Genomic DNA, 24,485 nt, shown 5'->3' with positions numbered 1-24,485 from the left:
TTTGATGAAGAACAATCTTCTTTTTTGAATATATTTTCTACTCAATGACAAAATGAGAGCAAAGTCTATTAACAGCATTAGGGAGTTTGAGTCTTTTGTTTGTTGTTATAAGTGGTTTCAGCTCCAATTGTTTTTATGTTTTACCAAAATTCCACTAGAGTAACAATAGCTAATATTTATATGGTGCTTTAAGTTTTGCAGAATGCTTTAAATACATTATCTGTACTATTATTATAGTCATTTTACAGTCAAGGAAACTGAGGCAGACAAAGGTTAAATGACTTGTCCATAGCAGGATTCACATATTGATATGCCTGACTTCAAATCTAGTTTTTCCATCCATGATGGCAGTTAGCAGAGACCAACAGGGGTTCAAAGACAGACCATAGTAATTTAGCTAGCTCTCTAGCTGCTAAGTGTCAAAAGCAAAGCCCAATTAGCTAGCTCTTAAAATAAGAAACCAGAAGCACAAAGGCCATATCTATCTGCCTGGAGTTGATTTGGACAGAACTAAAAAGTCTTGCTTCCTTTACTGCAGAAAGCTGCAAGTATTGATTCTTCTATTTACAGGCCTTACAAGAGAGCAGTAGGAAGGTGTGTTGAATTGGCTGGGCTCATTCTTTCAGAGGGTGTTTGAATCAACTCTCTTGATAAAGTGCCCAACTCCAACAAGGTATTAGTGTTGATAACTGATACTTTTTGGCATCAATTTTAGACCTTTACTTGAGGGACATGAAGACCACATGTACTTGTTTATAACATTTAAACATACTTGAGCACCTTATTGGTGCCATAGGTGTGGAGGAATGAACACCCATTTTCTAATTACCTGAGTTAGAACTGTTGTTATAATTCCTTCAGCTCAGATTCATGCCATAATTATTGGATCTGATGGGATTGTTAAATGAAATCTGATAGTATTTTCAATAACTCAGTAGTTTTTCAAGGGGGCAGGGGTTAACATTTCAGGAGCCTGCATAAAAACCTTGAGAAAAATCAAAGGACTCTCATCCCTAGGACAGTTAGAGAATTAATTGTCCCCCACCCCCACCTCTACCCACCCCAAAAGTTGATGTAACTAAGTTTACTTTTTATTAGATGATTATATTATCCCTTGAATGCAGGTTATTCCCAATAATGCCCTTCCTGGCCTTCCTTCAAGCCCCACCTAAAATGCCATTTTTGCTGATGCCCCTTGATACTAGTGCCTTCCTTCTGTTAATTATCTCCAATTTATCCTGCATATAGCTTGTTTGTATGTAGCTGTTTGCATGTTGTCTCCCACATTATACTATGAGATCCTTTAGAGAAGGGACTATCTTGCCTTTCTTGGTATCCTTAGTGCTCAGTACAGTGCCTGACACATGATAGGTGTTTTAAAAATGCTTGTAGAAGCAGCTAGGTGGCACAGTGGATAAAGCACCGGCCCTGGATTCAGGAGCACCCGAGTTCAAATCAGACACTGGACACTTACTAACTGTGTGACCCTGGGCAAGTCACTTAACCCCCATTGCCCCGCCCCCCCAAAAAATGTTTGTCCACTTACTAATTGACAACAATAATGGCTGGTATTTAGAGTACATTACGGTTCAAAATATTTTATGGGGGCAGCTAGATGGCACAGTGGATAGAGCACCGGCCCTGGAGTCAGGAGTACCTGAGTTCAAATCTGGCCTCAGACACTTAACACTTACTAGCTGCGTGACCCTGGGCAAGTCACTTAACTCCAATTGCCTTACTAAAAAAAAAAAATTATGTATATTTGACCCTCACTGCAGTCCTGTGAAGCGGGTATTACAGGAATTATTATTGCCAATTTACAGATAAAGAATTGAAAATTGAAGCTAAGATAGATTAATTGCCTTACTCACAGTCTTATGGCCAGTATGAGAGCTGAGATTTAAACCCAGGCCTCTTCTGACCATTAGTCCAACATTTATTCCACTGTCCTGTCAAGCCTCTCCACAAAAACAATAACCATGAGCTGATTTTAAAAATAGCTCTAGTTCTGGGAGTGTTTCAAAGCATGTTTTTGAGGCAATCAATCTGCCTCATTGAATAGAGTTTTGCCTTCATTGATAGCAATAAGTTAAATCTGAGATCAGCAAGGTTGAACTACTTATCATATTTCCCTGATGATATTCAGGGAGATAATTCTCTCTTCTCATCATGGTGGTGAATACTTCAATTTTACTTGCTTCGGTACTTGAAGTGCATAATTTCATCCATGCAGATACTCATACCACATACCAGATCACAGAGGCAGCTAGCTGCTGTGGAGAGCACTGGGCCAGGAGTCAGGAAGACCGAAGTTCAAATCTGGCTTCAGACACAGGAGCTGCTAAATAAATGTTTATTGAATGGAATTGACTTGACTCTGAGTAAGTCCTTTAACCTGTCTGCCTCAACTTCCTTAATAATAGTATCTACCTCCCAGAGTTGTTATGAGGATGATATAAGATAATATTTGTAAAAAGTACTTTGCAATCCTTAAAATGCTATATAAATGTGAGGTATTATTATTATCACCATCACAAACCCCTCTATACCATGGAAGGTGATCTTTGCGTATTGCTATTGTGTGTCTTCTCGACTTCACCTCCATAACTCAGCTATCTTTTCACTGTGGAACTTCTTTCATATCCTGGGACCTCCTTACTCTAGGATATGTCTTCTTTATGCTGGGTCCCTTCTTCCTGTTGATGAGTTCTTTTTCGGGGGGAGTCAGGGAATATTCTATTTTAGGAGTGTACTCAGGCCAGCCATGCTCATTCCTCTCCTGGCTGGGCTTCTGACTCCTTAAACTTTGTCATCGTGTCCCACCAAGTTTTAATTCCTCTCCTTATTCCCATGGTCCACATTTTTTAGCTCCAATATATGTGTTGCCTCCTGCCCCATTAGAATGTAAGGTCCTTGAGGGCAGGGATTGTTTTTCTTTTTGCTTGGATTTGTACCCTCCTCACTTAACACAGTGCATGGCACATAGGAAGTTCTTAATAAATGCTTGTTGCCTTTCCTAGTGATAAACTTTTCCCAGGAATGTACTAGAGTCAACTCTGACTCTAAAGAACAAACTGCAAAATTTTTAGCATGAGCTAAAAATCAGTGCTACAAATAAGGGCTCAATTTATTTTTATGACTGTCTAGACTTAAATAATAATAAGGCAGATTAAACTTAAAAGTATATTTATATTCCCCCCAGCCTCCACCCCCCATTTTGTTGTTAAATATTTACCAGTACACCCCTGTATTGCTCTATCAACATTGCTTGAGCTCAGCAGGAGTGGAATAGAAGGGTTTAGGAAATGAAATAATCACCAGACTGGAGGCCTGGTTATATTGTGGTGGTGGTGGTATTGGTGGTGGTGGTGATGATGATGATGATAAGAAAGAAGGAAGAAGAGAAGATAACGATAACTGGCATTTATATAAAACTTTAAAGTTTATAAAGTGCTTTACATCCATTATCTCATTTGAGCCTCACAAGACCCATACTCTTTTTTTTTTTTTTTTTGGTGAGGCAATTGGGGTTAAGTGACTTGCCCAGGGTCACACAGCTAGTAAGTATTAAGTGTCTGAGGCCAGATTTGAACTCAGGTACTCCTGACTCCAGGACGGTGCTCTATCCACTGTGCCCCACCTAGCTGCTCACCCATACTCTTTCAAATTTAACTAGGCTGCTCCTGGCTTAACATATTTGTGGCCAGTCTCTGGGCCCATACTTGAAGATCATCTAGCTTGTTAGGACCTGCCAGAGTTTATGTCCTATTAGAAGAGTCTTTAAGAATACAAGGGTCATGGGGCAGTTAGATGGCACAGTGGATAAAGCACCAGCCCTGGATTCAGGAGTACCTGAGTTCAAATCCAGCCTCAGACACTTGACACTTACTAGCTGTGTGACCCTGGGCAAGTCACTTAACCCCCCACTGCCTTGCAAATTTTTTTTTTAATTTAAAAAAAGAATACAGGGTCTCTAAATTTCCTCAGTAAAACAGGGATAAAAGGACTGTTCAGGGCATTAAATACAAGATCATTAAAGGGTCATGTGGTGACAACCCAGCTGTAACATTTGTCACTCCATTGATTTCCAAGGTCTATTCTGTTGATCTAGCTGTATGAGGCAGCAATCCCTTCCTCTTATATCATGTATATCCTGGTCAAGACTATCCAAAACAATACTATCTTTCAATCAAGGGCAGTTTTAAGGGAGCAATGTGGTTAAAGCAGAAAAATCACTGGTTCTTGAACTTGGATTGAAACCCTATCACGAATACTATTTGTGTGATCTTGAATAAATCACTTAACCCTACTTTCTTTAAATATAAAGTAAAAGAGTTGGGTTAGAAGAATTGGAAACTCCCAGCTTCTTCTTTTTAAGGGAGAATATAGACTGTTTGCCTCTATTTCCAGTATCAATGAAAATTTGCTGCTTCCGCAACTAAATGTGTTTCATCATTTCACCCGTACCCCTTTGTACTTTGTTTTTCTCTTGTCTTAAATACTTCCTGTCTCTCAGTGTTTTTTCTTTACCTCTCTCAAACCATGCTCAAAACTCCATGTTCTGTGGTGAAAACAACCCTAGATTAGAAATTAGATGACCTGGATTCTAGACCCAGCTCTCCCTTTGACTAATTGTGTGACACCAGTGAAGTCATAGGACCTCTGTACCTTGGTTTACCTTTGTATAAAATTGAAATAATAGAAGCGTTTAAGGCATTGAGATAATGCATGTAAATTGCTTTGCAACTGTAAAGTTCCACACTCAAATAAATTGTTACTGGTGTTCTTAAAATGTTCAAGAAAAAATAAGTTCAAGAGATATAGTTTTAGGATAATGTAGTAATTTTAATAATAATGCCAGCATTTTTAAATAAAATGATAGTTATTTGGCCATCTTTCTCTTAGACCAAAAACAATCATGGCAGCTGGCTTAAACCTTTTGGAAGAGGAGTATTCCAAGAGTGGCAATCAACTCTGATTGGTCTACAATTAAGGAGACAATGAATATTGCAATGAGGGGCTGGACCTGAACTTTGATTATATCATTTACTTCTAAGTTAGCCCCAGCCATGGGCAATCTATTTAAGGAATTTATCCCCACCCAAACCTGAATAGAACATAATAGCTACCCCTCCTTGGTGGAGTCTGAACAAGAAAGTTAGTCCAATCTCATTACTAGCAATGCCCTTCAAGAGACTGAACTTTTAAATTCAGGACTTTAGAAAAAAAAGGGCAAACTTTCAATCTCCCCAAATCATTGGTTATTAATAATCACTTCTCTCACATAACTGATTATCCTCAGGTATATGTTTAGTTTCTAGTATAGTACTACTTTTAAATTTTTTCTTATAATAGGTGCAGTAAAAATGTGTTTCAATTGTAGTCAGAAGACCCTAACGTAACAATTATTAGTTTTATGTAACAGCCTCTCTGAACCTCAGTTTCTTCATCTGTAAATTTAAGAAAAGGGAGGGGGTAATGAAGGACAATAATACTATACCTCACATGATTCAACTCAATTCAACAAATACTTATTAAATACCTATGTGCAAGGAATTGTACTAGGTTGACGGGAAAGCCCTTAGTAAACCTTAATGAATATGAGCGATTGTTATTATCTAAAGTGTTATTCATGTGTATGTTTTCTTCCTTTTCAAATAGAAGGCAGCTAGACGGATAGTAGATGGACCTCTGGGCCTGGAGTCAGGAAGAACTGAGTTAAAATCTAACCTCAGATAGTTACTAATGATGTGACCCTGGGCAAGTCATTTAACTTCTGTCTGCCTCAGTTTCCTCAACTGTAAAATGGGAATAATAATAGCAACTACCTCCCAAGGTAGTTGCGAGAATTAAATGAGATAAATATTTGTAAAGTAATGTGCAAACCTTGAAGCCCTACATAAATATTACCAATTATTATGACAAAATCACATCCTGGATTAGGAGTCAGAAGTTCTGGGTTCAGGTCCCAGTTCTGCCATTTAATTTAGTGATCATAGATAAATCAACTCTTAGAACTTCAGTTTTGTTTTGTTTTGTTTTGTTTTTTAGATGGAATTAGTACAGAGATACAGGGTAGACTTAAAACTTGAAAAAACCTTTGCTGGTTTATTTACATATGAAAAGTCAGGTGTGTGGTTAGGTAGTAGTTAAATAATGATCTGGCCCCTGGGCTGAGCTTTTGTGCTGGCTTATATTCACTTTGTTTTACAAAGTAGGTTGAGTTTCCCCCCTCTTCCCCAAATATTGTAAGGGATCAAGCCCACACAGCTCTATAGAGTTTCTTCAGCAGAGCTTTTCTAAAATCTATTTGAGGGTATATGACTTTCTAGCCCTAAGTGAGAGTTGAATCTCTGACAGAGTAGTGTGCTCCACTGACCAGAAAATATACCACAAATAGTGTAATTAAGCCTTAAAATACTAGAGCTATGAGTGATCCTGCTTCGTGCTCTAAAGAACATGAAACCTGGGGTAAGTGCTATTTTGGAGTAGCAAACTGCTATAGGTCATGTCTTTTGATTCATACATAAATTGGATTTAAGTGAGGCAGAGTTGGGTGAAGTTGTCCACCTGACTCTCTCTTGCAGAGTCCAGTAACAAGACAAAGTCAAAACAACCGGTGATGACTCAGGATGTGGTGGATGACTTTGGTGTGTATGATATCTTTCCAAGCTCTAAGAGCTCCACAGTGCCTGCTTCAGTTGCCTTCATGGCTGTTGGAACAAATTGTTTTCATTTGTCCATTCTGCCCAGGGAGTCTTCACATGCTTGGGGTAGACGCCTCCCTAACTCAACAATGGGTTTGAGACATCTCCATTACCTTCAACCTGATTTCACCCCTCTACCAAAATGGTTTACCTGGGTGTGGCCACTGCACATTCTACAGCTTCTTGGAGCCATAGGTGAGAGTTGGGCAGGTGGACACCAAAGGTGGAAAACAGCCCTTAAAAGGGGTTGGCAAGCCCTCACACCAGAGATACTAGTCCTCTGTATATTCACATATACCCTAGACCTCTTTGAAGGGGAAAGTTCCTTCTAGACCAGGCTTTAAAAACATGCAGACCATTTGTTTTGGTTTTTTTTTTGGGGGGAGCAACAAAACTAGAAAGGTTTTTCTTCCATAGTGCAATGCTTGAGTACATTAAAGTGTACTTTCTCAGGAATGTAACCAAGAAAATCTCAGGGTTTTAAATAAAATAAAAGAGTATGGTAGAAACCACTTATCCTACTAGGAAGAAAAGGTAATATAACAAATAAGGACTCCACTGGAAGTCAAAAAACTGGAAACAGAAAGAGCTCCACAACCTTATATGCAGTGGAAACATGCCTGGAATTGACCAAAAGTAACCAGACAGAGCAAAGAGGAGCAGCCACCATGTATTCAGCTGGGAACAATAGTTGGTATAGACTACACATCTGTCAGAGATCATATACATATAGGACCGGTAGGAATCAGGCCTAACAAGAGTAGAACATGACATCAGCAGGTGATAGCAGCAGGCCTATAGCATCAGGGGTATAGATTGCCCTTCCATACTTATGCCCTAACCAATGCTTCTCCATGCATGTTCCTTTATGTAGACACTGTTCCCACTGATGCCATGCATATTTGTGGGAGACTGTGTCGCAAAATTAAAGTAGAAATGTTTATTATCACTGTTCCTATTATGCTACTATGAATTATGGTCTTCTGTGACATTTAAAATCTAATGTGTGGTCGCCTTTTTTTGCCCCCAGTGTGGAGGGAAACTAGTTAGGATTTACTTAGAAATTCAGCAACAGTTTAGGAATTAAGCATTTATTAAAGTATATTAGAACTTAGTAAAGAGAGAGAGAGAGAGAAAACACTTATCTCTGAAAGAATGGGAAAACCTAGCTCAGATCTACACCAGAGAGGGAGAGGGAGATTGAGAGGGAGAGGGAGAGAGAGAGAGAGAGAGAGAGAGAGAGAGAGAGAGAGAGAGAGAGAGAGAGCGCTCCTTTCACCTAGCCAGTCATACTATCAAAAAGAGAAAGAATCTGAGTCAGTTTGACCGGAAGCTTCCTGTGGAACAGGAAGAGGGGCAGTCCCCACACATAGCTCCAAGCTAATTGGCTGGTAGCATTCAAGTCCATTGATTGACATGACTTCAAGGCGGCCCATGAATTGTGAGGCAACTACCAGGATGCCAGTTCAACTCATGCTTTCTCAGCAAGGGGAGGGGCCCCTGGTTCTCACACTTCTGATTGGCTAGTAAACATATTAAATCAGTGAAGGCCCATCTGCTATAGTTTGGAGTGGATAAGGACCCATAGCTGAAGAAGACTTCAAATGTGTGAAGTTTTGTCTTGGAATCACACTATGAGAGTTGGGTGGCACCTGCAAGTGGTAAATGGAGGCAATTCTTTGCAGGTCTTAAAGAAGTATACAAATATAAATTGTTATTGTTAATATTAATGTCATTATCACTAGCTATGTGATTTTGTACAGGTAGGCAAAAATGTGCTGGTAAATGTTTAACAGATGTCTAACAAAAAAGTATGCATGACACTTTTACAGATAAGGAAACTAAGAGATGGGGAGATTAAGTGACTCATAGGATCCTCAGTAGATTCATAGAGATTCAAGAGATCTTGGAGATTATCTAGTCAACCTTTCTTCTTTTCTTTTTTTTAAATATATCAAGAAATTGAGAAACTTGATCAAAGTCATACAAGTGATAAGTGACAGAAACTCAAAACTCCAGTGTTCTTTCCATTATACCAAGGAGTAGCAAATGATAGAGCCAAGATATAAACCAGTTCCAATAACTTCCAATCTGGTACTTTCCAATGTACCACACTGATTTACCCGGGGTTAAAGCTGGGAATGGAATCCAGGACATCTGACTCCAAGTCCAGGATTCTTTCCAATACACTCTCCTGTCTGTGTTCAAGTGAGGAGGCCAGGACTACCGTAAGCATTTGGCTGACTTACTGGTGATCCTGTTTGGCCTATCAATGGATAATCTTTCCATTGCTTCTTTCTATGTTGTATCTACTGTTCTTTGTGCTTTTTGAAGGACTATAAGAGATGGCTATGACTTTATGAGTTTTGAAAGATCAGAAGAGTTAGCACCAGCCTGGGATCTGAAATTCATGTCAGGATCTGGGGGAGGCTGAGCACAGATGTAGACTATAGCTGAAAGTGTGAAAAATAATCTATGTGACCCAGCCCAGGGATAGCAAAGATTTAGACTCATTCATCCACTGGCTATGCTACATTGGAAGCATAGTAAGTTAGATCAGGGCTTCTTAATCTTTTTCCACTGGCAACCCCTTTGTGCCCAAGAAATTTTTATGTGACCCCAGATATATAGATATATAAAATAGGTATACATTGGAAGTAAACTTGGTGGGATAAATGCTATATAGAAACTACTGGGGGCAGCTAGGTGGTACAGTGGATAAAGCACTGGCCCTGGATTCAGGAGTACCTGAGTTCAAATCCAGCCTCAGACACTTGACACTTACTAGCTTTGTGACCATGGGAAAGTCACTTAACACCCATTGCCCCGCAAAAAAAAAAAAAAAAAAAGAAACTACTTTAAATTTGAGTCTGTCCTTCCAAGGGACTGACATGGTACAGGGTAGAGTGTGTGCCTAAGTGCTGGGGGATAGGAGGGAGGGAATGCTTTGGTTCTGTTCTTGCTACATCTTCATGATAACTTTTTTTTGCTATTCAGTCATTTTAGTAATGTCTGACTCTTCATTACCCCATTTGGGGTTTTCTTGGCAAAGATACTTGAGTGTTTTGCCATTTCCTTCTCCAGCTCATTTTATAGATGAGGAAACAGAGGCAAATGGGGTTAAGTGACTTTCCCAGGGTCACACAACTAGTGTGAGATTTAAAATTGGATATTAGATCATAAATCTCCCCTACTTAACCTTTCCCTTAATTTATCTCCCAGACTAATAAATGGAAGAAGCTTTTGGTTTTCTAGATAGACCTTTTATTATTATGGTAGTCACAAGGTGATGTTGATTAGAAGGATAGGAAAGTAGAAACACAATACAAATCGTCTTAAGTCTAAGCTTAGTCTATATTCCTTATAAAAACTCACCAAAACCGAAGGCCACCTTTGGAGAGAGAGAGAGACCGTCTGTGCAGCACAGTCAGGAGACCAGCAGAGCAGGAAAAAAACCCACTTCCGTTCTCTCCTTGCCTTTTAAGCTCGCACCCCGGAAGTCGAGTGCATAGCAGGCAGTCTGACATGCGCAGCAGGTGCACTGGCGTGCATAGCACATGCCGTTGGTCTCCTCCCCAAAAGGGTGGTCCTTAAGAAAAACTGGCGTCTTTCAGTTATCCTGACCGACTGTTAAAAACTTTCATATTTTTTACCACACTAGTAAGTGTCTGAGGTCAGTTTTGAACTCAGATCTTCCTGACTCCAGGCCCCTCATGTACTTAGCTGCCCATTTTCACAATAAATATCTCTTTGTAAAAGTTAATTGAAGTTAGTAAGTTAGATCAGGGCTTCTTAATCTTTTTCCACTGGCAACCCCTTTGTGCCCAAGAAATTTTTATGTGACCCCAGATATATAGATATATAAAATAGGTATACATAAACTTTTACTGTTGCAAAATTTTTGTGACCCCTATATTTAGTTACATGTACCCATATGGGGTCTGTACCCGCAGTTTAAGAAGTTTTGAGTTAGGTGACTCTGGAGTGTTAGTCACTGGTTATTCACCTTCAGGAGAAAACATAGAATTGGAGTTTGAGCCTGTAAGACAACTCCCACTCCTTTAGGGGTACTCAGAGTGGAGATATAACCTTTATTTGGGAGACCTGACTCATTTGAGAGAGTAGGAGTAGCACTGAGAATTCTCAGAGTTCATAAGGGACTTTATTAGATGTTGTGAGTCAAATACCAAATGAAAACTGTCTAATATTTGATAATGTTTCTTTGCCCATTTGCAAAAGGAAGAGACCTGTGGGGATTAAATAAGTAAACTGTCTTTCCTGGAATTTCTGGATATAGAGTATATATATATACAAGATGCAGGCAACCTGGGTCTAGAAGAAGCTTCAGACATGCATCTGTATAATAGACATTTTCTCATATATTCATTATTCCCTTCAATGATTCCATGGGAAAAGAGGGGAAATGTAAAATACAAATATGCCTGCTGACTTTGCCCAAGGAAGGCCAACTTCATCATGCCAAAGTTTTGTGACTAGTGCTCAGTAAAATACACCAGACTAGGGGGCAGCTAGGTGGTGCAGTGGATAAAGCACTGGCCTTGGATCCATCAGGAGTACCTGAGTTCAAATCTGGCCTCAGACACTTGACACTTACTAGCTGTGTGACCCTGGGCAAATCACTTAACCCCCATTGCCTCACTAAAAAAAAAAAAAAAAAAAAAAAAAAGTGGAGTATTAGGGCAGCTAGGTGGCTCAGTGGATGGAGCACCGGCCGTGGAGTCAGGAATACCTGAGTTCAAATCCTGCCTCGGACACTTAGCACTTACTATCTGTGTGACCCTTGGCAACTCACTTAACCCCAATTGCCTCACTAAAAAAAAAAAAATACACCAGACTTAGGAAGGAGAAAAAGTTACAGAAAGTATGGGGGGGGGGGGGGGAGCGGGGAACCAATTATGATTGGACAAATTCATTCTGATTCCATGATTAAGGAACTGAGCATGATTATAAAGACAGAGGTAGAGATGGGGGATAGAAAGTTGTGATAGGATCAATATCTACTGAGATTCACCCCTCTTCCACATAGGTTAGGCTATTTCTTTCTCTAAAAGACAAGGAAACTAACTGTCCCCAAGATTTGATTAGCACAACAGACAAAGACTCAATCTATATGTTTACATAACTTCCTGGCAGCTTCAGTCCATGCAGATGTAGCTTCCTGGTCATCTAAGATTATAAAGAAGCCCATTCATGTGAACTTAGAATCCTACAAACTTAGAGAATTTTCCAAGTCTACCCTGTCCTACTGATCAGACATATTTCTTTATGGAGAAAGGGAAGCTACATTTACCTGAGTTAAGTTCTATATTCTTGTTTATTATCCTTTCTACATTATGGCTACCTTTTTGGTTAACTGTTGAATGACCAAATTACAAGTGTATTGTTTCATTCCCTAAACTACCAGGGCACTAACCTAAATCGGGTTCAGCCCATTACAAATGTCAGCAAATCTCTACAAAAGACAGATAATTTGGCCTTTTCCTAACATTTCCTTTGAGCAAGGTCAAGTACATGAATATCAATGCATAAGTGGCCTTAGGACTTCCTAAGGTCAGTTCCTTTTCTGGTGAATAGAATCACATTAGGAGCTGCAACACTTCCTGTGACCCATAAAACGACTATTTTCCTACCTCGGAGCTTCTCACTGGAAGCAATGTCAGACCAGGTATTTTTAATAAGCATCAATATATCTGGATGCAAACACTGAGAAATGAGCACTTGGATTTAGCTGTGATATTACACTATCTATTTCCATAAAGGCTGCTCAAAGAGAGGATACTGCATTAAAAGAGATGAGATATTTAAAGCTGCTTGTAAACCATATAGTACTTTATAAATGTCAGCTGCTATTATTAGTATTACTTGTTATTAACTCTGTGAGATAGTACCTGAAAATAGGCAGAGTCATCCATAGGCCACTTAAAATACAGAGAATCATAGAATTACAGAATTTCAGAGTTTGGAGGGTAGCTCAGTAGACATGTCGTCCGAGTCATAACTGAAAAAAAAAAACCATCCTCTGCAACATACCTGACCTTTCCTTAAAGAGCTCATGTTAGGGACATCCCACTTCTTCCTGAAGCATCTCTTCCCACTTTTGGAAAATTCTGACTAAGGTGAAGGTTTTTCCTTTTGCATCAAGCTTAAATTTCCCTCTGCAATTCCTACTCTTTCTCTTAGCTCTATCCTTTCAGGTCAAGGAGAATGAATTTAATTTCTCTTTCAAGTAACGATTTTTCAGATAATTGAAGGCAGCTAGAATGTCTTGAGTCTTCTCTTTGCTAGACATCTCCACTTCCCTTATTTTGTTTTAATAACCTAAATTCAAAGAGTTCTAGGTTGTGTGATGCACTGAGCATTGGATATGGAGTCAGGAAAAATCTGAGTTCAAGTACTTACTCAGACACTTACTAGCCCGATGACTCCAAGCAAATCACTTAGTCTCTCTTAACTTCATTTCTTTCATATGTCAAATTAGTATAATTAATCTCACCTCCAATTATCCACTTTAACAAATGGAGTGGATCAGGTAAGCAAAACCCAGAAGCAACTGGGTATCATTGCCTACTGCTTAATAAGTTGTGGGACATCACCTTCTAGGATAAGGGTGTGGCCTTTGACAAAAACTGCTAGAAAAACCAGAAAGCAATTTGACAGAAATTAGCTTTAGAATAGTACTTTCTACTAAATACCACAATAAGCTTCAGTTGGATAGACATCAAAAGATAAAAGGCTATATAATTTTTAAAAATTAGTGAAGAATGAATGAGAGTAACATACAACTATGGCCAGGGGGGAGAATTCTTAATTAAGCAAGGTATTGAGGTGATCAGAGGAGGAAAAATGGACAATTTTTGTCATAAAATTGAAGAACTTTTTTGTATGAACAAAATCAATATAAACTGTTCTGGATAACAACTTGGAATTATCCTTTAAAAAACATCACTAAATTGTATATACCTTTGACCCAGGCAGTAACACAAACAGTTATATACCCCAGCAGAGGTAAAAAGACAAATTAAAAGGTCCCCATAAATATTCAACTGGAGGGGAAACAGTAGGTACACAATGATTGAAGATTGGCTGAACAAATTTTACATGAATAATGGAATAGCATTGCTTTGTAAGACATGACAAAGAGAGGCAATGTGGGGTAGTGACTAGAAAGCTGATATGAGACATGAAAACCTAGGTTCGAGTCCTGACCTGATGAATACTGGCTCAGTGAAGTTGGACAAATGACTCTACATGCAGTTGCCCCCGGCAACCCTCTGAGACTATAAGTTGTACAGAAAGTGATGACCAGCATTAATAGAAAGAATTTCTTTTTGGGGAGTGACCTTAACCAATGAAATCACAAGTCCTGTCCCATTCTATTTCAAATACCACAAATATGAAGAATTTGGATAAATAATATAACAACAATAATGACTAACATTTATAGAGCATTTTGAGGTTTGCAAAGTACTTTTAAAAACAGTGTAGTATCTAACTTTATCCTCATAATAACCCTGTAAGGTAGGTGCTATTATCCCCTGTGATATTTGGGATTTTTAAAATATATGTTGTAGGACTCCCAATATGGAGTCACTTAGGCTAAGTGATTCTAATGACCATGAATTATGTAACCAATAACAACTAGCCTGACCATTGTGAATTACTTTGACTCTTGATTGTACTTCTTACTGCTGTCACTGTGTGCTGACACCCACTCCTGGGGTCCCCAATTACCAACATCAATCCTTATCTAATCAAGTCCGAGATAAGGAAGCTCTTCCACCAGAGTCTAGAATTAATACCCATCTCCCTTCAAATTTCCACACCATTTCTGTTCTGATTAAAATGACCCCTCCCGGGGCCAGTTAGGTGTGCAGTGGATAAAGCACCGGGCCCTGGATTCAGGAGTACCTGAGTTCAAATCCAGCCTCAGACATTTCACACTTACTAGCTGTGTGACCCTGGGCAAGTCACTTAACTCCCATTGCCCTGCCCCCCCCCCAAAAAAGGAATGACCCCTCCCACATTTGGTGTTGATTGTCCCAACCCATCCAACATATAAGACTTCTCCACTTCACTCTGAGCCTGTACTCCTATCAAGATATCAATACTATATGTCTCCCTTCTGTTAGTGACCCTGATCTATGTGACCACATCTCTGTATTGCCATATGATGTGTGTGTGTGCTTTTCATTTTTTTGCCTGCTTGCTGGGTCTCAGTGATAAAAATTATGCTTACACTAGCTACATGGCTACCAATTTTCTATAAATTCTTCCAACTGGGTCCTGGCCATGAGTCCAAATAGAGCATCCTTATTGTATAGATAAGTAAACAGGCTCCCCAGGTTCACACAGTTTACTAGCTTGTTGCTGTTGTTGTTGAGTCCTTTTTGGTCATGTTTGACTCTTCATGACCCTGCCTGGAGTTTTCTTGGCAAAGACACTGGAGTGGTTTGCCATTTCCCTCTCTAGTTCATTTTATAGATGAGGAACTGAAGCAAATTGGGACAAGTAACTTGTCTAGTAAGTGTCTGAGATCAGATTTGAACTCAGGTCTTCCTGACTCCAGGCACAACGTTTATCCACTGAATCACCTATCCGACCTAATTTACTTACTAGCTTACTAGTATCTTATTCCATACAAAAGCATAAAAGTAGGAGATAGAATGGTGGTATTAGGGAATTGTACATGAACCCAGTCTGTCTATATAAAAGGGAAGTACGCTCAGATATCTAGAAAAGTAAACTGGAGACAGGTCATGAGAACTTTAAATGGCAAACTGAGGGTTTCTGTTTCAACCTAGAGGCAAGAGCCAAGAGCAGTTTACTAAAGATATGGGATAATAAAACTTCCAGTGATAAATTTACAATACAATTGTAACTGATTACTAACACTTTATTCTCACAACTTGAATGTAAATAAGAGACATAAAAAATGCCAAAGCACTCACAAGGTGATATTACATATATTTATCTGATCTAGTACATGAAAACTGTGTTCATTAAATTTTATAAGTGAATTGTAAAGCCTCAAGGCAGAAATGGGACTTTTTAGATTTATTTTGAATTTCCATTTTATTTATTTGTATATTTATTTCCATTTCATTTTGATTTTAGTGTACCCTGGGATTGAACAAATGTTCTCTCTTCCCTAGGGAGCAGATTGGGATAGAATAGGATGAGGTATTCTGATCATGTTGGCTCAGCTTATTGCCATTTGAAATAAGCCTATTTACTTCCAAATAGGCTTTCAAAATAATGGTAGGGAGATGAGTGGCTTATCAAGCCAACATCTGCTCTAAGCCTTAGGATACACCCTGGAGCCTGTGTCAGGCTTATTGTCTGACTAGTCAGTCAAAGAATACATTTTGATGACTGTAAACAGGCATTTATCACAATCACCATTAGGTACAGATGCAAACACTGTGGGAAATGAAGCACTTCAATCCAGCTATGGTATTATACTCCCTATTTGCAGAATGACTCTTCCTAAAGATGATACTACATCACCCTACTAGACCTTTCAACAGAACACATAGTGAACCAGTAAATGACTTTACTCACTTGAATTAGATCCAAATTTATGAGTACATTTTAGTTTTCTCCCTGTCCTTTGTAAACAGTTAAGTCACTAAAATGATGTACTCATAGGAAACAAATTACCTTTAATGCTTTTAAAACAAGGGCAGGGGTATCAAAGCTAATGTGCAACTAACTGCACACACAAAAAAATGGTAACAAAGGGTTTTATTTTCCATTCACCTTTAGGTGTAATTGTTTTACCACGGGATCCCAGGTGGATAAGCCTGTACTTAAGCATGGTCTATGCAACCCATGGGACCAGAACTCTCATTTCGCCAGGAGATGGTGAGCAAATGGCACTTGGTGAGTGTAGCATGATGAGAAATGAGGATTCAGAGCTGTTTTAGAGTCAAGAACTGAGAGAAATTTCTGAGCTGGAGAAGAAAGATAGAGCCTCATGAGATGGAGACAACCAGGAGCTCAGGAATCTTCCATGTCCCTAAGAGAGGATTAAACCATACCTTGCCAGAAGAGCAACCTCCATAAATATTAACGAAAAAAATTGGTAAAGGCCTACTGTTGGCATGGGACAGAAGCAACCATTGTGACTCACCAGACTTTATTGTAGATTCAAATTTGTCAAGAGCTTTCACCCAAGTAGTCTTGAGATAGTAAGCTACTGTGTCATTGGATTAGTTGAATTTGGGCTATACTGAGTATAACCTATAGGGTTTTTGGTTTTTTTGTTTTTTAATTTGGGAGGCAATTGGATTAATTTACTTCCAGAATCACAGCTAGTAAGTAGCTGAGGTAGGATTTGAACTCAAGTCCTCCTGACTTCCGGGTTGGTGCTCCATTCACTGTACCACCTAGCTGACCTAGGCTATAGGGATTTAAAAAAACATATGGTTCACTCATACCCCACCCCTTTGCAGAGGTGGAATTGCTACAGATATTATACATTGTACATATCTTCAGACTTTTTCAATGTATTGATTAATTCTACTGATTTTTTCCTGTTTTCTCTCTCTCTCTCTCTCACTTTCAGGTGGGGGGGGGCTTAAAAGACTATATGGGTCGGCCATCTGGGAGGGGAACAGGAATACGGAGATAAACTATGATTTAAAAAAAACAACAATAATCCACAAAAACTTGCTTTAAAAACTATTTGACTCTAGGATGCCAGGTTTTGTGGCAATCTCTTCCGTACAAACCTTGCTAATAATATAGGAAAATCCAATTCTAGCATAACTGTGTATGTTAAATTGACATTATATGTTGAGGCTAGACCCTTCTCAAGAGCTATTAATTTGGGAAAGCAGGAGCCATAGACAGTGAGGATCAGTATATTGAAGGTATTTTACAATATGACATGCTGAAGGCTCTTGGGATGGATGAAAAATAGTGGATAAAATATACAGGAAAGAGGACAATGCATTTGCTGAACTGTGTAAGCTTTCTGAAAGTACAGGATATGCCCAGATCCCCAAGAGATAACTAACAAAGGGGGAGCTTGGGAATTAGTTAATACCCCATCTCCAAGTGCTGACCACATGTTTTGAGTGGGTTTAAAACCCTCATACTGAGAAAAGTGTGGACTGAGAAAGGTATAAAAGGGCTACTTAGGGGAGGGTCACCCTCCCCAAGAACCAGTGGTGCAGTCTTTAATAGACAGTCCCCCACTGGCAGTACCTTCCTCTTTGGGCAGTGAGCCACTGGCAATACAGACACTAGTCCAGACTTTGAGACAGGCTATCATTTAAACAGTGCAGCCACAGGTGGAGGAGGGGATGGTGCTATTATGGACAACTAAGGCTATTCTCAGAGGGACATGACCTAGGAAAGAAGCCTTTGGTACCTGGCTGGATGATGCCACAGATATGATACAAAGATGGCAGGCTACTAATGCAGAAAAAAAACATATTGCAGATTACTAGAGAGTTTCAGGAGATCTGCTCTGTATATGCTTATTATGCATGCAATGACTCCTCTGGCCACAGTACTCACATATTAGTAGCTATTGCAACATCAATTTGGCGATGATAAGTGTACTAAGGACTTCTATATAAAGTTCTTATCTATCTCCCACCAGGAGGAAGAGGTCTCAGACTTTGTGCTAAAATTATAGCAGCTACCATAGAGGGAGAGGATAAGGAGCATACAGTGCCGATGGAACACATGGATCATGGTAGGCTGACCCAAGAGTATATAGAATCACGGATAGGGTGGGCCAAAAATCATGAAAGGGTTTCATTATTTAATAACTCCTTTATTTTTTGTTTTAAATTCACAGTGCCTTGGGGCAGCTAGGTGGTGCAGTGGATAGAGCACTGGCCCTGGAGTCAGGAGTACCTGAGTTCAAATCTGGCCTCAGACACTTAACAATTATTGGCTGTGTGACCCTGGGCAAGTCACTTGACCCCGATTGCCTCACTAAAAAAAAAAAAAAATTAAAAAAAAAAATTCACAGTGCCATAGCATCATATACAGTATATATAGGAAATAATTTTATATTATGTGTGAAAAATCAAATCTCATAAATGACAAAAAAATAAAGAAAAAGTTGTTTTCAAAAAATTTATTAAAACATCATGACTTTTGGCCCACCTTGTACATGTATATTTTATCACATCAGGAAGTCATATTATTGTTGCATTTGTGGATGTATGAGTTGTAAGACCTGCTACTCTGAATTGATCCACTATATGTGAGAGATAATGGAAGAGTGAATGGATAAGGAGTGTATGCAGAGGCAATAAAAATGACCTTACAAGGTTCTATATTGTGATATTTGAAAAGTTTGAGAGATATGGTTTCTGGGTAATTTAATCATTTTTAATTAACAGTGCTAGCACTTTATTAATGAAAAGATCATGACATTCTCAAATGCCAAAAAACAGTCATAGCAGAGGGCTCACAGTTTCTACACACTTAGAAAGTGGATATTCCTGAGGGTGTCAATCAGCTCAGTTTGGTTAACAAATAATGAAAGAAGTGAATATTACAATGAGAGGTGGACCTATTCTAAGAGGGGCTATCTTTATCATGTCATTTACTTCCAAATCATCCTAAATCTAGACAAATCATCTATACCTCCACAGACTCACAGATGAGCAGAAGACAATAGCTGGGAGGTTCCACCTTATATTAAATACCTAAGACGATACCTAAATGAGAAGACTGTTAATTCTATCTATCATCATCATCTTGTCCTTCGGGGGCTGATCCTCAAAAGGAGGGTAGTTTAGAAAAGGGGGAAAGTCTGGCTCTCCCCAAATCATTAATAATCATTTCTCTCTCAACATGAGCACTACAGACACTAAATCCCATAAACATTATTAAGCACCCCACTATGTGCAAGGCACTGTGCTAACACTGTTGGGTGTTGAATACTAAGTTTGACTTTACCCTATGGATACCAACATAGTCCTAGAAGCTTGCTAGACTACTTTTATAGATAGTCCTTCCATGACACTTTGAGACAGCTCTCATTGTTAAGAGTTTTTCCTGATGTTAATACTAAATTTGCTTCTTCTATAACCTTCACTTGTTACTCTAGGTTCTTCCCTCTGGAGCCAAACAGAACATGAATCTATTTGATTCCACATAACAGAATTCCAAGTAGTTGAAGACAGCCATCATGCTTCTTTGAGTCTTCTTCTCCAGGCTAAACATCTCTAGTTTCTATAATAAATCCTCATATGGTTTGGACTTAAGAGTCTTCATCATTTTGGGTGATTTTCCATTAGACACTCTCTCATGTATCCATGTCAATCCTAAAATCTGGGTGCCCCAGGACTGGCCATAGTATTCCATGTGTGATCTGACTAGGGAAGTGCACAGTAGAACTATAGCTTTCTTATTCTGGGATTGGAGGGTGGGAGATGATAGGACAGGAACAAACATTTTATTAAATGCTCACTATGTGCCAAGCCCTGTGTAAGTGTTTTACAAATTTTGTCACATTGAAGCCATGTATAATTTTCTTATTTCATCCCAAGAACCCATTGGCTTTTTTGTCTTCCTCTTTGCTGGCACATGAGTGACTCATACTGAGCCCCCTCCCTCCCCATCTTTTTTCAAATAAACCTTATCTAACTCTGCCTCCCCATATTAAAATTGTGAAGTTGATTTTTTGAACTGAAGTGTAAGACATAATGTATCCAGATTCATTTTCATCTTATTAGATTCAGCCCAATGTTTTAGATTGTCAAAATCTTTTTTGGACACTGAATTTGACATTCAATCCATCAAGAGTATTTATTAAGTGCTTACCTAGTGCCAGGCATTATGCTAAATGCCAGGAATACAAAGAAGAGGCAAAGGTAGTTCTGTCCTAAAAGAAGCACATATTCTAATGGCAAGAGATAACGTTCATATAATATATATTACACCAATATTGTGCATGGAAGGGCCTTAGGGGGTTTGAGGCACTAGCAACTGAGGATACTAGAAAAGATTACTTCCTCCACTGCAAAAGAGATTGTTCCAATTGATATACTTGAAGGAAGCCTGATATTCTAAGAGGGGAGAGGTAAAGAAGGATTCTTTATTCCATGCATCAGGCACAGACAGTGCAAAGTTTAACCCATATCTTCCTCTTTGTGTTCTTATCAAATTTTCAGAGAACAGAAAGCAATCTATGCTTTTCCAAGTCACAAACAAAAAAAATATCAAACAACATAGATCAAAGAATAACAGGATCCCAGAGTTAGAAGGGATTTTTAGCAACTGTCTACTCCAATCCATCTCCGAAGGAGGAGTCCTAGCTATAACATACTCTACAAATCATAGTCTAGTCTCTGCTTGAAAACCTCTGGAGAAGGAAGATCCAACCTCTGAGGAGGGGAGTAACCTACTTCTTTCCAAAGCATCCAATTCACTTTTGCACAGCTCTAATTGTTAAAATTTGCTTGAATTGTTTGTTGTTGTTGTTTTCCTGGCAACAGATCCTAAATTTTGCAGCTTCCACCTATCCTTCTAGTTCTGTCCCACTAGGAACCAAGAGCACAAGTTGAATCCTCTTTCCTGTAACAATCCTTCAAATGCTAAAAAGATCGCTATCATCCCTGGAGTTCCTCTTTTCTAAGCTAAATAATCCCAGTACTTTCAACTGATCCTCATATCTTTTAAGGGTTTAATTTTGGGGCAGCTAGGTAGTGCAGTGGATAAAGCACCGGCCCTGGATTCAGGAGGACCTGAGTTCAAATCTAGCCTCAGACACTTGACACTTACTAGCGTGTGGCCCTGGCAAGTCACTTAACCCGACATTGCCCAGCAAAAACAAACAAACAAAAAAACATTAGAATAGTATTTCAGTGGAGACAGGTTTTGGCATGTTCTCCCTAACGGGAAGACTTGTAGTAGTATGATCCAAAGAGAGATTATGTGACTATCATCTGAAGATCAACCCCACTGAGATTAGAGAGGCTCATCACTACAAACTGAGGCACAAGATGATAAAACATTTTTTTGACACTGCAGAGAATGAAGCTCCAGAGTTGTGATCTGTCACCAGACAGTGGGCCAATAATCAATCAGTGGGGCAGCGAGGTGGCGCAGGTGATAGAGGGCCTTCTGGAGTCAGGAAGACCTGAGTTCAAATCTGACCTCAGACATTTATTAGCTGTGTGACCCTGGACAAGTTACTTAATCCCATTTTCCACAGTTTACTCATCTGTAAAATGGCCCAAAGAAGGAAATGGCAAACTACTCCAGTATCTTTTGCCAAATGGGGGTGATGAAGAGTTAGTCATGACTAAACAACAATTTTCAGTGTGTTAAGTATCAGGAATGAATTGACTAATGCCATGAAACACTTGGAGTATGAGGCCACAGCCTTAGCACACCCAAAGTAACTTGGGTCTTTTGAAATGCATCTGCAATTAAGTCACCATCATTGTTAACACAGCTAGGATATTTCAGTAAAGGCATATTCTAGAAACATATAACCCATTAGGCAAAAGACCTATATCCTGTAAATCATAATGCGCTTTCTTAGAACCCAGTATACCATGTGTAAAAAGTGTATGTGAAAGTGCATGTGGGGTAGCTAGGTGGTACAGTGGATAAAGCACCAGCCTTGGATTCAGGAGGACCTGAGTTCAAATCTGGCCTCAGACACTTGACACCTACTAGCTGTTGACCCTGAGCAAGTCACTTACCCTCATTGCCTGCAAAAAAAAAAAAAAGAAAGAAAGAAAGTGTATGTGTGTGTGTGTGTGTGCAAGTGTGTTTGTTCATGTGCCACACATAGGAAAGCCTTGCTTTGTAACAAAGTGTCACCAAGGAGCTTCCCCCCCCCTTTTGAAGGTACTTAGAATTTCCCCAAATCTCTGATTTACTGATTGCTTAGTAAATAATATAAATTGGGGGGGGGGGTTAATAATACACTCACATTGCAAGTACTTTACCTATAAAAACATGGTCATATTCTGTTACCTCCTTGACATGCAAGAAAAAGAAAATAGATGAATCAGTAAAATCATATTCTAAGTTAAAAGTAGGGTACGGTATAATGAAACTGGATGATAATCCAGCAAGCTCCAAAGAACCCTTCAAAAAAATATAGTAGCTAGACTAATTACAGTGCCATACATTCCAAGATCTGGAGTGTAATTCTAATGTGTCTTTGCCGTTTTTAATGTTTTTATATATCACCATCTCAGCCAGAAATTCTGATTCAGCTTCTCATTAAAATGTTCAGATTATAAAACAGTTAAGAATCTCTATATCTTTTAAACTTGCTAAAGGAGTTTTCTTTAGAATCCAGACATTCCCATGGGGAATCCGTTGCCATCAAGAATGCCAGTGAGCAAATGCATGGGGAGGTGAAAAAAATGACACAGTTCTGTGTTAACTTCAAACTGTTTCTAAGACTTTTTCCCTTCTACTTCAAGCTTAGAGCCCCAGAGCAGGTGCCTCACAAAACCCTTAGATTCTGAATGCTTACCCTCCCCATAACATGTAAAGTAGCAAGTGTCAAACTACCATAAATATGCATTGCATCATTGTGTTAATAAATTGGATGAATCTATAGATTTATATTATTTTCATTCGAGTGGGATAGATAGTTGTCTTTAAAATGTAAAATATTTACTATACATATATATATTCAATAAATCAGTCAATAAGTATTTATTAAGCACCTACTGCTGTGCTAGGTGCTGACAAACACAAAGACAAAAATGAACTAGCCTGTCCTCAAGAAACTTAATATTCTATGGGAAGGAAACAACATTTTTTTCTTGTGAATATTAACATTCTTTGTAATCCAAGAACATTTTACAATAAACTTTATTTTAAAAAGATTGAATTTTGTGTTTTATTTGTTTTAAAGTCAGGGTATGAGATAAGTGAATAACATCTCCAAGTAAACATAGAGTTTAAAATAAATAGTTTAGATTTCACTTACAAAGACTTTTTTGTACCAACATAAGAGCCATTTTATTATAAAAGCAAAATAGATTTTAAAACTAAAATTCATGAAGGAAAGACATGGAATTTCATAAGCAAAGCAGTACAATCATTAGCAAGTTTCCATCCATTCCAATTTCAGCAAGGGAAATGTCAAGATAGTCAGATAAATGCTTTCCATTGATGTTGAAAATGAACTGCTATTCCAAGATCAAGAAAAAAAAATGGGTCAAAAGAGAGACATTATTGAGAGATTTCATTCTGTCACTTTAACCAGCCCTTCTAAGGTTGGACTGAGCCACTTGTGAGATTGATACTAACCCACAAGAGTCTATTATCACTTTTTCTGAAGGTTTGGGAGTACTTACTTTCTTTATAGAAGTTCTTAAAGTGTTAACTCACTGATAACGAAGGTTTCAACAGAATATCAATGTAAAGCCTCTTCACTTCTTCATTCAGTCCTTGATCCCTCTGATAGCTGCAGCCAGATTTGTTTGTTGGTTGTCCTGGGCAACCATTGGGCAGATAGCTGCAATGAATTTTCCACCATGAAAGCAGGTTTTCCTTGTACAAGGGCTTGACCTGGGAGAGTAGCCAACAAAAAGCATTAAGAAATGATAGGCAGGTTACAATAGCTAGCATATGGAACAATTATTTATTGTATGAAAATGTGTTACATGACTGACTCAAGTATTTTTATGATAACACAGAAAGTCTCAAATGGGATCTAGTTACAGAAATATGTTGGTAATTGAAAAAAAGTCTGCATTTGATTCCCCTCCCTTGATTATCCTTTTGAAGTTAAATCATATTTGTTAAAAA

The 24,485-nt window shown here is 38.7% G+C and overlaps 1 protein-coding gene across 1 annotated transcript in view; it reads right to left on the bottom strand.

Annotated features, from left to right (window-relative positions):
• LMNTD1 (lamin tail domain containing 1) overlaps positions 1–24,144 on the bottom strand; it is a 537,731-nt gene extending 513,587 nt beyond the window's left edge. Inside the window, exon 1 of the mRNA XM_043969355.1 lies at positions 24,032–24,144. The gene's annotated coding sequence lies outside the window, so the exon portion shown is untranslated. The remainder of the gene's footprint in view (positions 1–24,031) is intronic.
• Positions 24,145–24,485: the final 341 nt, after the last annotated feature.

The sequence above is a fragment of the Dromiciops gliroides genome, chromosome 5 (genome assembly GCF_019393635.1).
Source record: "Dromiciops gliroides isolate mDroGli1 chromosome 5, mDroGli1.pri, whole genome shotgun sequence".
NCBI lineage: Eukaryota > Metazoa > Chordata > Mammalia > Microbiotheria > Microbiotheriidae > Dromiciops > Dromiciops gliroides.
The sequence above is the reverse complement of the archived record's forward strand: the minus strand, read 5'-3'. Positions and strand labels throughout refer to the sequence as shown.